The sequence below is a fragment of the Cucurbita maxima genome, unplaced genomic scaffold (genome assembly GCF_002738345.1).
Source record: "Cucurbita maxima cultivar Rimu unplaced genomic scaffold, Cmax_1.0 Cma_Scf00046, whole genome shotgun sequence".
NCBI lineage: Eukaryota > Viridiplantae > Streptophyta > Magnoliopsida > Cucurbitales > Cucurbitaceae > Cucurbita > Cucurbita maxima.
The window spans coordinates 933,960-948,923 of record NW_019272062.1 but is presented as its reverse complement, the minus strand read 5'-3'; the positions used below and the strand labels follow the sequence as shown (position 1 = coordinate 948,923).

General features: G+C 31.6%; 2 long non-coding RNA genes across 2 annotated transcripts; both read right to left on the bottom strand.

The window, feature by feature from the left end:
* Positions 1-5,337: 5,337 nt before the first annotated feature.
* LOC111470553 lies at positions 5,338-6,006 on the bottom strand. Its single transcript, XR_002715055.1, has 2 exons — positions 5,712-6,006; positions 5,338-5,580 (listed from the first exon to the last, which is right to left on the bottom strand). It is a non-coding gene; the product is annotated as an uncharacterized LOC111470553 (long non-coding RNA).
* A 28-nt stretch (positions 6,007-6,034) lies between these two features.
* LOC111470555 lies at positions 6,035-6,586 on the bottom strand. The gene is made up of 2 exons (XR_002715057.1): positions 6,456-6,586; positions 6,035-6,299 (listed from the first exon to the last, which is right to left on the bottom strand). It is a non-coding gene; the product is annotated as an uncharacterized LOC111470555 (long non-coding RNA).
* Between the last annotated feature and the right edge of the window lie 8,378 nt (positions 6,587-14,964).

The window sequence follows — 14,964 nt, the reverse complement described above, 5'->3', positions numbered from 1 at the left end:
ATTCTCAACCAGCTCTATCTGATCATCTTAAAAACATGAGAGAATATGAATGAGTACAAAGGCTTAATAAGTAGCTCTTACTCATGTATTTTTGGGAATGCTAAGATACTACTCTTTTAGTTTTTATCTTTAGTTCTTGATTCTTGATCATAGTTCTTAGTTCTTGAGTTCTTATTTTTGTCATTAATCCTTGTTTTTGGTTCTTGAGGGGCTCCAAGCTGTCTTCAAATTTTAAAATATTTGAGGCTTATATAGTACTACTTTAGGGCATGGGTATGCAGTAAATTTATTTCATGACCTTAAGGTAGAAAATTAAAGCTACTTAAAGTTTATCTTAGAGCAACCTCTTAAGGGCTGACCTAGAGCTCATCTTGAGTTAGGGTAGCCTACTAGTTGCTTAAAAGCAAAGACCTATCATAAAGTTTATCATGATGTAATAACCTATTGCTTGAAATCCAAGTGCCAAGCTTGAGCTCATCTTAAGTTAGAATAGCCTTCTAGTTACTTGAAAACTAAGGATTATCCTAAAGCATGAGATAGAATTTTGATTGCTTAAAAATCAAGGACTAACTTTGAGCTCATCTTGAGATAGGTTAACCTCCTAGTTACTTAAAATTCAAGAATTATCTTAAAGTTTACTCTGAGGAAAATTCTCGATTACTTAAAAGTCAAGAATGAACTTGGAACTACATGCATAAATCTTAGGGGTTTGTGAGGCATTCTAGTCATATCCCTTCCACCTTAACTTATACCCCTAACTTGGTTTAGGTTCTAAACTTAATCCAAATATCTTAAAATCTTAGCATAACCATTTCTTAAAATCGTGAGTCAGAATACTTAGGACTTTGAAATGACTTATGGTTATTCTTAGAACATTTCAATAATTTTTACTTTAATCCTTGGTTCCGTCTTTAAACCTTCTCTAATGACTTTGAAATCTTGCAAAGCCTCTTATATTCTTAAAAAATAGGTCATAGGGTTTATTTGGTCCATAAACCAATAAACCAACATTTAGGGATATTTTGGTCATTTACCAAGTTAAACTTGGTGCGAGCCTTAAACATGATCTAATGATTCTAAAACTTTGCATAATGGGTAAAAATCATAAAATAAAATCTCTTATAAAGTTTTATGACATTTAGAGGTCGTTTGGGTCATGAACGGTCAGTTACCTTTTACTTTAAGGGCATTATGGTTATTTTACTAACTTTATCCGATGACTACAAAATTTCATTTATAACCCTAACATGTCATATTATTCTAAGTATTAAAATTTTATAGGTACACGAATTTGTTTAGTGAGTTATTTTAACATTACTTGATTCTCAAGTAAAACACTCATTTAGATCCTTAACTCACATCTTTGTTCATTTCTTTCATATTCTTTTAAATCATACTGAAACTTAATTAAAAATTAAATTTCAAACGATTTATACAAATATTTCTAAAGAAAAATCGAAAATGACTATTTAGATTTTGAATCATATTTAAATTTGTAGTCGTGGTTTGATTAGTTAGTTGTTCACCACTTTAACTTAATTAAAAATTAGAAAAATTATATTTTTTCCCTTTTTGTTCCCAACTTTTGTAGGGCGTTACACAAAACTATGAAGATTTTTGTGAAAGAATAGAAAATTCAACTATAGAAGAGTTAGGAGTAAGAAGATTAAAAATCTACTAGACCCTTCTCTATACTCTTCCATGGGGATGTATTTAACCTTTAGTTTTATTTAATTTTAAATAAAAACTAAGTTGATTTCATTTTTTTTTCACTAATGAATTAAACCATCATTCCCAACCTTTCTTATTGGAAAATTTATGTTAAGAATAATTTTACCCAACATTATGAAATAGGTATATAAGTTTAATGTATTTTGCTTTTGAAGCAACAAACGACTTAAAGATATGAAAAGCGTTTTAAATATGATTTAGTCCATCACTATTTATTAGTATAATAGTGGTACAAACACTAATATTAATAAAATTTCTCGCGATGAGAGACATTTTGATATATATAAAATGACTCTATAAGCTAAAGTGATTAAGAGTTCACCTACCATCTCTAGATTTACTAGACGTGTCTCAAACGAAGAAGCTAGAGGACATGTTAAGGGTATAAAATATTTGTTGGATACATATCTCACTTTGTTGAGATTTATAACTTAAGACTTGTTGGATGATGAAAGTCCCACATCGGTTAATTTAGGGAATGATCATGGGTTTATAATCTAAGAATACACTCTTCATTGGTATGAGGCCTTTTGGGAAAGCCCAAAGCAAAGCCATGAGCACTTATACTCAAAGTGGACAATATATTGTGGTTTTATTTATTGGTATATGGGAGGATAATATTCAAGTTATAACTTAAAATGTATATAGTGTATATATATATAAGGTTGTGTAACGACTTAATCTAAGGTCGCTACTGTACACATATCATGAACACTGAATGCAAAATTACCTCCTTTAAATTTCATAAAACATAACTTTCATCTTAAAACACGACCATGGACTTACGTGTTCAAAAACATCTTTAAAACGACACAACAAAACGACTACACTATGCATGTGTCATGGTCTCGAGTTGCGATATTGTCGTCAATCGTACATGGATGCCTTGCTTTTACGCGACATTGAAGTAGCATGTGAACCCACTTCTACACACGGGCCCCTGCCTAGTAGTGTACGTGTTCGTACTATCATGAAAGAATAGGGATATTCTCCCATGCATGAACAAACAATAATGCACTCCTACACATGGGCCCCTACCTAGTAGTGTACGTGTCTGTACTATCGTGAAAGAATAGGGATACCCAATGTATGAACACACAATAATGCATGAGGTTCAAATAATTTTCATTTTTAGTATTATTTAATACAACCTCGCTAAGCATTTTGTTCATCCTGAGTGAATTATGAATGTATGTAAGAGATTGCTCTTTGATTTGCATGAGTGAGAATGACTTTTGTAATGAATTTAATGTCCACCACTTTATAGACTTAAGGAAAGAAAATGACGGGAAGGATATAAAATTAACTTCTTCCAATAAAAGGTAGGTAGATGAAGAGTTCTGTGACTTTTTGACTTAAACAATTGGTCACACCCTCTCACTAGTTCAAGAGGGAAGTAGCTTATGGTTGGATCATAATCAAATTATTCATTAGAACAAGAGTGATTAAAATAAACTTTTGATTAGTTGTAATTACAAATAACTCGTGAAAGATTGACTTGTTTACTGTGGTTCCATCTTTGGACACAATTTTTCTTTATTAATTGGAAATTCAATTCTTTTTACCTCGTCTATCCTCGATAATTTTTATTCTTAAAATGAATTTTTGTTGGGAAATACATATTTAAAAAAATTGTCAATATTATCGCATAGAACAATTTAATCATCTCCAAATTGCTGATTGAGTCACACATAACACTTTACTTTTTTTCTTAAAAATAATTTTTGTAACCCAAAATGATAATTAAAATCTAAATAATTGTAACTAGATAAGATAATTCATCTCGTTGAGTTTGGTCTTGAGTTGAGTCTTTCAAGCAGAATCAAAAGAAAGAAAGAATCAGAGAAAGAAGCCGAGGTTCAGGAGAGAAGCTGCTTTACCGAAGGTAAAGGTGAAAGAGTGAAATCAGTCTAATTCATCTTGCTTCTTCTTCTTTTCTTACTGTGAAAGAAGGGACAGGTCCTTGAAAGTGTTTTAATCTCGAAATAATTGAGTTCTCGTTATAAGAGTTCTTTGTTAAGTCTTGAAGCACAATTAAGGAATTTTTTTTTTTTTATCAAGTATGCCCTAATCCATATGAGTCATAAATATTTCTTTGCATGCATAAATCTTTCCTAAGCAATTTGTCACTTGGTATTCATAAAAACCTTGATTTTTTTATAAAGTGTTTTAAGAGATAGTTAAGTATTTTTCCTCTTGACTCATACTCCAAGGTTGTTCTTGTTGTACCACATAATGCCACAATCAAAATGCTCTGATACCACTTGTGCTATAGGGTCACAACAAAAAAATTCTATGATACATAATGCAATTCTTACCTATAAGAAATGTCAACTTTCCACCCTTGTTTCACCCATCTTATAAATTGAAAGACATGATCAAAAACATCTTAACAAACTCAGTTGTTTGTTCGATGTGCTCATAACAATAAAAAACCGCTTCACTGCCCATTTCAAATACATTATAAACAAGAGATATCAACAAATATTATACTTCCAAACTTTTCACATATCCAATAAGATAGGTGAGTCATTTTCAAACAAATTTAACAGACAAAAGAACTTGTCCATCCTTCTTTGTGTGAGCCTTTGCCCATAACATAATCCTTGAGATCAAAGTTGGATCCGAAGAACTTTTCTTCTGTAAAACGAAATAAGTATACTAAATTCACAGATACAAAATATTGATAGTTACCATCTCTTAATCCAAACGAGTATACCCTTTTCTACTACACATACGAGGGAGTTGTCTCTTATTTAGCACTTTAAACTTTTCACTTTTCAACTGTTCAACATGATGTTTTTGTTATAGCAGAGTATATAATAATTTCAAAAACATCATAGGTAACTTTTTGAATATATGGTTTGTGCTCTTACGCTTATGTTGCATTTTCCTTCTTGAGTCTTCCTAGAGACCACCAAGAGGAACTCGAGACATGGGAAGCCACCATTTTTCTTCTTTAACGCAGTAGTACTCTATGGAAAGAGGAAGACCCATTAGTCTCAGGGCCCAATATCCCTTGATCAACATACTCGAACTCACAAACTTCAAAACTATCTAACATTTCCTATAAAAAGTTTATTTTACCAAATTCAAAACAGATCTGAAATGATTGTAACACACAGACTAGTGAACATTGGTGATCATATAAGAAGCATGTTGTCCCGTTTTCGAAGAGCAAGAAGATTAACTAAAGATTCGAGGGTGGTTTGTGCGCCATAACCTGAAGGGTCATAAAAAAATCCCATAAAAAATTATGCTTTACAAAACCTAAGCATATAAACTCTCCCGTTTTCACATTTTGGACGCAGTCCCGTTCTTTGAACGAAATTGGAAATCTTATGATTGTATTGAACAAAAAAGAATCCTAACTCAAACATAAAACCCAAAAAAGAGATTTGATTGTTGAAGCTTTTGAGAATGGATGGGTGAAGCTTTTAGATTGTATTTGTACAAATTTACTTATAGCATAGTAAATCAAAGATTCAACTAATTGCATATGCATACATTATATACTTTTAATGTTTATATATGAAATGTATTCGTATTGCATTCTCAATGATATTGGCATTTAGTTATACAAATAAAGTTATGAAGGCAATCGTATGGAAGACAAAATAAATAGACAGGCAATCCCAAAAGGCGTAAGCGTCATACTTAAAAAACAAAGCTCATATTGCCATAAAGAGCTCGTTTGAAGTTATGTAGTACCTCAAGTTTACTTCCATTAGGAAATGTCTGCCAAGTAGGCGTCAACTCGACAATGTGATCGCTAACACAAAGAAGCCAATCCATCTCCCTTCTCTTGTGGAATAGGTTCTAATCGCTACAATTGCGTAAACAGAGTGCCTATAACAAAACAATGAGGAAGGAAATCAACATTACACACCTAGATAGAATATTAGGCAATGAGTGGAAAAGAGACAAAGCATACCACAAAGATTTTTAATGGCATTAGATATAGTAAATGTTGTACAAACCTCATTTCCGCTTATCTTCTCCAAGCTGCCATTTAGAAAATCTTTCCTTCATCATCTCAATCTTTGTAGCCTCACACGACATTAAAAGACTAATACAATTTATATGAAGAAACCCCGAAAAGGAAAGAGGGCCAAAATTACACGATGAAGATATTTTCTTCTCCAACTTCATATTATCAACATAGTTTTTTTTCTTCATTATCAACAACATTAAGTCTAATACAATCGGGTCCGTTAGCTTTCGTGTGGACTAACTCAATGAAGAAGGGGAAGATGAGTCCTCAGAGCCACTGTGACTGTACTTCTCAAGCCCTGTGGTCTTCGATGTAAGAAAATTAGAGCTCGAGCTACTCTCACGTTCATGTTCTTCAATCAAATAGCCAAACGTCTCATTTTCAGGCACAATGTGACCAATTCCTTAGCTCTTTTTAACCCCACTCTCCTCCATTACAATTTTCCCTCCTCAATCATAGCCATAACACAAAATCAAAGCAACCCACTTAGACTCCACTCACTAGAAGCCTCATCAATCCAAACCCTTCCGCAAATTAAGCTCAAAAGACACAGTTTGGACGGTGATTCCAACACCTATAAAGCCAAATAAAAGAAAATAGGGTTCAAAATGATTTATGGCCACCATTATTAAAACTAAAAGATATAGAAAGATAGCCATAAAAAATCAAAGAGAAAAAAAAGTAGGTCAAGCATGAAAAAATTGAAAAAAAAAATACTGGTTCATCTCACCATTCCCCTCGGATTGAAAACACAGAGCAGAAGTTCATCGGCAGAAGGAGTGACAAATCATATTTGACAATTACTAGACATGGATGTTTGGAGATTACAGTGGCAGTGACATGGTCAACAAATTGAAGCTTAGGGTTTTGAAATTTTGTATCGAGAGAAGAAGAAACACAACCAAAGTTATTAAAATAAAAATGGGCCGAAGAGCTTGAAGGGAGGAGCATCATAATAAAAAATGAACATAAATAAAAAAAAAAGCACTAAATGAAACTTTCTTGAGCCTACTGTTTTTTCAAGGCCTTTTATCATGGGAAAAATGCTATTAAATGTACAATTTCTAGTAGGGGATACTCAATTGTTGTTGTGATAACTCTATAAAGAGTAAAAGTCATATCAAATCTTTTTGTATTTAATATGATACTCTTATTCACCATTTTCTCATTGTTTACCTTATTTATTCTACTTAGTGAGCATGAAATTGTTTATTGTGGTCCAATATGAAAAAAATATAATTTGGCATAAATTGATTACATTTAATTGAGTTATGTGGTAAAATTTCAGACATTTATGCTGAACCACGAGGGAGTAAGCAAATTTGTAAATAAATTGGGGATGACATGAAAATTTTAAATCTACATCAGCATTCAAGTAGGTCATTGACTAACCAACTAGAAACATTCTATATGGACAACTTATTTCTTTTCAGCCCTAAAGGGAACCCATGTTCAATATAAAAGGAAAAGGAAGACCAAGAGGAGAGCCACACTTTGGGAGAAAAATCGAATTACACAGTAGCAGTGTCTGCTGCAGTGAATTGCTGTAAAACTAGAGAAGAAGAAGAAAACCGTGATCCAGCCGCTGTTGATAGTAGAAGGAAAATGAGACCAACAAGGATTGATTAGGGCAAAAAGGTGGACGTAAGAGCTCAAGAGGAGAGAATTTCTATTAACGAATGGCAACAAACGGGGATAGCTCTCTATTTCCTTATTCTCTTTTCTTATTTCATCAATTTTACATGATGAAGATGCAGATTACTCTGTTTAATTCAGTTTGTATGGAAAGCTAAACTTTATAGGGAGGCGAGAGAGTTTTATATAGATTAAGTATGTTGACAGTATGATTTTAGTTTATTAAAGAGTTGTTAATGATTTACATGTGTAATTAATTAACTACTTTACATACATAGTTGTTCTCTTGTTCGGGAGAAGAGAGGGAGCAATGAAATTCTCTTTAATACTTTAGTTCACTAGCAAAGAGACTTGAAGGGTAATAAAAGGGTTAGAAATAATTTTTCTCCTATAGCCTTGTTAATAGAGTTGTTGTTAATGATTTACATGTGTGTTTAATTAACTACTTTACGTACATAGTTGTTCTCTTGTTCGGGAGAAGAGAGGGAGCAATGATAATGTGACTTGACTCCACACCTCGAAACAAGGCTAGACAAGCCTTTGCATAATAATACTATTCTCATACATAAATCAAATAAATGAGAATATTAATCAAAAAGGTTTTAAACTAAAGGGTTAATAACTAAAATAAATGAGAATATTAATCAAAATGGTTATGACAATACATCTTCATAACAATTTACAACAATCTCTATCTTTTGAGAAGATTCCAAAGTAGATAACCGAATCCCAAAGCAGATAACTGGTTTGATTGCCACCAAATCAACATGTTACATCTTTCTTCCAACATTCACTAGATTTAAGCAATGTCAAAATTTTTCAGGAGCAACCACTTTTATCAACATATCTGCAGGATTGTCAGCAATTCTAATTCTCAATAAACGAATGTTACTTTCATTAATAATTTCTTAAACAAAATGAAATCGGACATCAATATTTTTGGTACGAACATAATAGACTTGGTTCTCCGACAAACAAATAGCACTTTGACTATCACAAAACACATCTATGTGTTCGTGAAAAATACACAAGTCATTAACCAAACCATGCATCTAAATAGCTTCTTTAAAAGCTACTGTGACTGTCATATACTGTGTTTTGGTGGTAAAAAATTCAAGAGTAAACTGCAATATTAAACGCCAACAAATAGGTCCACCAGTCATTGTGGAAAGATAACTAGTAGTGGACCGACACTTATCCAAATCACTCGCATACCTGAGTCGCAAATGTCATAGGTTCGATATATCTTGTTCTTTCGAACGTACCACAGTAGTATGACCCATTATTGTGGTTCCATTAAGGTAGTATATGCAACCTCTTCTAGTCCCTCTAGTTACCACCTAAGTTCCACAATCTACTTTCAAATTTCCTCCTTCCAAAGTGATACGATAACTATTCGCATCCAAAACATCAAGAGATATCAAATTAAGAACTCTTTGTTAAGGACATACCTTACATCGTACAAAGATTTCTTCAATCTACATATCAAAATTTGTTGCCCAACTACTCGAAAATCAAATGACGGTGTCATATATATTTCTTCTTCCAAATCTCCATACAAGAAAACAGATTTTCATACTAGGTTGTGCAAGCTCAAAATTAAATTGAGCAATCAAAACCAACCAAATTCGAATAGATGGTGACAATCACAATTCTTGAAAATATGATTTCCATGCCTTACACAAATTTCTTCATTCTACGTACCAAATGTCATTGTCGAACTGTTCAGTTGTGTCATATATATTTATTCTTCCAAATCTGCATATAAGAAAACAATTTTTCATACCAAGTGATGCAAGCTCAAAATTATATTAAGCAACCAACAACCCATACAAGATTTCTTCAATTTGCATGTGAAATGTTGTTGCACAACTACTTGCCAACCAAATGACTGTGTCATATATATTTCTTCTTCCAAATCTGCATACAAGAAAACAGTTTTTCATTTCAAGTTGTGCAAACTTAAAAGTAAATTGAGCAACCAAAGCCTAAAAAATCCAAATGGAGGGCGATTATCACAAATCTTGGAAATATGATTTCCAAGAAACAAATATCATCAATTGTCCATACAAAGATTTCTTCAATATACATGTCAAATGTTGTTGTACAACTACTTGAAAACCAAATGGTAGTGTCATATATATTTCTTCTTCCAAATTTTCATGCAAAAAAAATTGTTTTTATATCGATTTGTGCAACCTCAAGATCAATTTGAGCAACCAATGACAACAAAATCTAAATGGATGGAGATAATTACAATTCTTGAAAAATATGATTTCCAAGAACAAATAAGCATGCTTGCAATGAGAAACTTATTTTCGATAATTGATGGTGAGTGTGAGCACGTCTAGTGGTTGATGGGGTTAAGTCTTTCACCATACCTCAAATGCCACAACCTGACGCTTTGATACCACTTGTTGTACCCCCAGAATACCACAACCAAAATGCTCTAATATCACTTGTTGGGTGATAATACCACAACAGAAAATGCTATGATACCAATTGTTGTAGCAGAATAGCACAACAAAAAATGCTCTAAAACACAATTGTTGTAGCGGAAGCAAAAGCAAGATCGATCGCACTCACACACCCACAAACAGAAATTAAACAAAGAGACATAAAGATTTACTTGGTTCGGAGATGAAAATTCTCCTACATCCACGGGTGGTAGCTAATCAGTATATCCAAAATGTTTACAAATGTATCTCTCACACTCCACGCTACAAAGTCTCTCAACAAAAGTTCCCCCCAATTGCCTCTAGGCAAATACAAAATGACCATGACTCCACTTACCTCCACACCTCAAAACAATGATAGACAAGCCTTTATAAAGGCATAACAATACTAATTCTCATACATGAATCAAATAAAGGCTAATATTAATGAAAATGACTATGAACTAAATAAGAGTTAATAAACAAAATAAATGAGCATATTAATCAAAATAATTATGAAATAAATGAGAGTTAATAGCCAAAATAAATGAGAATATTAATAAAAATGGTGATGACAATACATTTCATGACAACTTACAATAGTCCTAATTCCCTAAGATCTTTCTTAGTTACCCTTGGTATTGTAAATGAGTCTCATATAAATTTTTGTAATATTTTGAGTATTTTAGCGTCTTGATAACATTTTAGAATTCTCCTGGGATTTTTTGTCATTTACTAACAAAAATTTTGATTTAAATCTTCAACATAATTCAATGGCCTTATAACTTTATAGGATCCTTTAAACCATGAAATAAGACTCATTAAATTTCATGTAATTTAGAGGTTATTTTGGTCCTAAACCAATGGTACATAATTATAAGAGAATTTTAGTCATTTTACAGCTACATTTGGTTTAGCCCTTATCATAATTTTTCGTAAGTCTACTACTTACTACACAACTACCATCATATTACTTATCATCATAAGCATACAATTTGGCAACAAAAAATATTAATAAGCACACAACTAGGTCAATCATTATATTACACTCAATAGTATAATCAAGACTAAAATTCCATGTTAAGTTACATTTAAACATAGTAAGTGATCATAGCATAGACAATACTTGTAGCGATCACTAGAACATGCTAGCATGTGAGTATATCCTACCTTAGGTGGTAAAATATGCATGATTGAGAGTGTAGATCGACAATTTGGATGAAAATGCTATGTATGTTAGGTAAAATTATGAAATTGCCTTAGGATGAAAATTTGGAATGCTTGTTGACCGTAATGCTTTCTGTTTTGTTAGAATGGGGATGGATGTGATATTTGTTCTATGTGATTGTGGATGTTATCTCCCCATTGAGTTTGCAGAAATGATTAGATTATATATTCGGTGCTTTAGGTGATCGATAGAATTTTCTCCCTAACAGAGCATGCATGAGTAAACATGTTGAGATTAGAGCGCTAGAGCTAGGTCGTTTCGATGTTGCCTTAAGTCAATACATTTCCAGTAGATCAAGCACTCTAGGATCGTGAGCGTCCTTAAAATGTGAAATGAGATTTAAAATCAGCCTAGACCCTCTAAGAACCTAGTCAACCTCCGTGACAAGAACGACTAAGAAAGCTTAATAGTAGGAGTGTACATGAATCAAATTTGGTTGGATTTAGGAAATTTTTTAGACCAAACTAAAAGTTTGTGTTAGTTGGATAGGTAACCCAACCCAACCCTAAAATTTTCACAATCCAACCTTCTATTTTTGGGTTGGATTGTCCAATTTAAAAAAAAAAAATCAAGTTGGGTTGTCGAGTTCTTAAAAAAACTAATTTAAAATCTTTTATTTATCCAAAATTCATAATCATTCACTACAATCTTAGATAAAAAATATATATATATATATTAGAAGTTCACAAACAAATTAAAATCAATCTATTATCATTCAAAAAAAAAAATAAATTGTTCAACAACAAAAAAAAAAAAATAATAATAAATCTACAATCTTACAATTAAATATAGACGCTTGAGCAATTAGTTACTTTCAAAGTGAAAATATAAGGATAGATTTTGAAATTAAAAAATAATAAAAATAATTAGTTTAAACAAATTATACCTAACAAAAATAAAAAATACTACAAAAATGTTTTACTTATATTGAAAGATATTCATGAATGACTGATAACTCTTCAAGTAGAGTTATATCAAGTTTTTTTTAATAGTAAATTTTGCATATACTCACAATTTTTTCATTAATTGCTTCATTTATTCTAATTAGTAAACATGAAATAGTCAAAAGAAGATCAATTTGCATAAATCGAGCTTAATTGAACACTTAATTGAGTTATTTGGTAAAATTTCATAACATTTATGAACCATGATGTTGTAGCAAATTTAGAAACAATATTGCTTGCAAATTTGGAAATAAATTGCTAACCTTGATGCTGAAGCAATACGGAAAGTAAACTTTTCAGGGATAACATGAAAATTTTAATCCACATCAGAATCTACTCGAGTCATTGACTACCAAATTATAAACATCTTGTATGGACGATTTTATCCTTTCTCAATTGTGAGAACAAACTCTACTTGTGAAATCAGAAAAGAAGAAGATAAAACCTTAATCCACCCTCTATTGACAGCAGAAGAAGACCAAGAATGATTGATTAGGGCAAAGAGGTGGATGTGAGAGCTCAAGGGGGAACTTCCATTGAAGAACGGAAATAAAGTTGGATAAATTTCTAATTCCTTACTCTCTTTCTTATTCTATTAATTTATTATAATTGAGATGGTTACTCGGTTTAATTCAGTTTGTGGGGAGAGCTAAACTTTATAAGGGAGGCGAGAGAGTTTTATGCCGTTTAAGTATGTTGACGGTATGATTTTAATTTATTAAAGAGTTGTTGTTGTTAGTGATTTACATGTGTATTTAATTAGCTACTTTACATACATAGTTGTTTTCTTATTTGGGAGAAGAGAGGGAGCAATCAAATCCTGGTTAATACTCTATTTTCATTGCAAGGATACTTGAAGGTAATACAAGGATTATGAATAATTCTTCTCCTAGAGTCTTGTTAATAGAAATTAAGAAACGATTATGGAAGTAATCACCCTGCATGACCCTCGTGCGTGAGGTTGAGAATCTATTATAAGAAACTAAAATCTACCACAAAACTCAACAACTACTCTTAGCCGAATCTTTCTTATTATTGTTGATTTTCTCATCATTTTCTGTTCTTCGACAACAGTAACACTCTCGTTAATTTGGTTTAATTAGTTTAAAATTACCAACACCATTTGAATGTTACCCAAAAACTCACTTAATTTCCGGCGATAAAATTAACAAAAAAAAAAGATAGGTTCTCTATGGAATCAATAATAGTGTATACTTACATCTATTCTTGTGAATTTTACCTCATTTTATTATATACATCCATAAGCAATCAATGACATTGATGAAATTGGAGGACTCTAAAATATCATAAAAATATAAATTGTGATCTAACAACATACCGTAGGTTGTAACAAATAGATAATAAATAAGTTAGAACTTATAATTACTCTGAATCTTTGAACAAAATCTTCAAACGATGGATAAAGATCTAATGAAACTAATTTCTTACCTTATAATTACTCTGAATCTTTGAACAAAATCTTCAAACGATGGATAAAGATCTAATGAAACTAATTTCTTACCAATCGAATTTTGTGTCCCGTATTTTAGTTGTAAAAAAAATTATACATCCGTACTAAATATTGATCATATTTTGGACAACTTTCAATAAAATTCAATATTTAAAAAGAATTATTAAAAAACATTCACAGTAGTCCGGCAATAAATTTTCATATTAAAAAATATTTCATTTAAAAATTCATAACATGAAATTATTCAAATATCTTTGCTTTAAAATAATCTAGTAAATCATAATTAAAAGAAAAAAAATTATGGTTGATGGTTTGTTACTTCATCCATATTATAAATAATGTCTTTAAAATTAGTATAAAATATATGGATATTTGTTAATTTATTAACAACCTATTTAAAAATAGTCCAAAATATATGAATATTTGTTGGTCAGTTTATTCCTATTATTATATTTTATTCCTTAGTTTATTCCTATTATAAATAATGTAGTTAAAAATACTATGAAATATTAAATTTTTTTATTTTTTATTTTGAGAAGTTTATGAAATAGAAAATTATATTTGCTTGACCTCCAACAAAATAATAAAATAAAATTAAAGAAGTAATGCATATGATTAAAATCAAACTTGCACACGGACTGTTACGATTGCCAAATTACCGTTCTACATACTCGAAGAAATCTTAATATATTTTATAAGATTTTGTTCGACTAGTCTGCTCGAAATTTTATTAAATGAATTCGAAATTCAAATCAACTTTATTCAGTTTTAGAAAATTAATTCAATTCAATCTGAAATATTAATCCAACCCTTATAAATCGGGTTCAATGTACACTCCTAATTAATAGACTTAGTAGTAGTATGAACAGGGTCACTAGAGTCTCTACCCCTATCTTTCTAGTACAACATAGTGCTAGCAACGCCCTGCCATGTAGTAGTTGCATAGTAGCATTATCATCGAGCCAAGCCTATGTTAGATAGTGTAGTTTGTCGAGGTAACTAGTTGTCACTATCATACGTGGAAACAAGCAAGGGTCTCATGAATAGGTTTGTTGTACTTTAAACCTATCTTGAGAGGGGTGAGAGACCACATGGGTAGACTTAGTATCTGGCAGACACGTGGGATCACTCCCCCAAATGTTGACTGTATGGTATTTTAAGTGGAATGGTCGCTAGTTAACCTTACACAAATATGTTCAAACGAGACACTATATTGCCTTATAAGATATGATGAGATCACGCCTCAATGCAAGATACAAGTTATTTACGATTGTGGCTATGTAAGCTTATTATCTATGAGAACAAAGAAGTTGATTCACCTCAAGGTGAGATTCTTCGTCCAATAGATCTGCAGCTTTAAAAACCGATGAATAGCTTTCAAACCCTCAACAGGGTCTATGACATATAAGATAACCAATCGAAACTTCAAACTTCCTAGAGCCTAGAGCAAATCGTGTAGTAATCTATCATCAAATCCTCGATAGGCTTTATAATCACTCCATTCTACATTTATTTTTCAGGTGTTC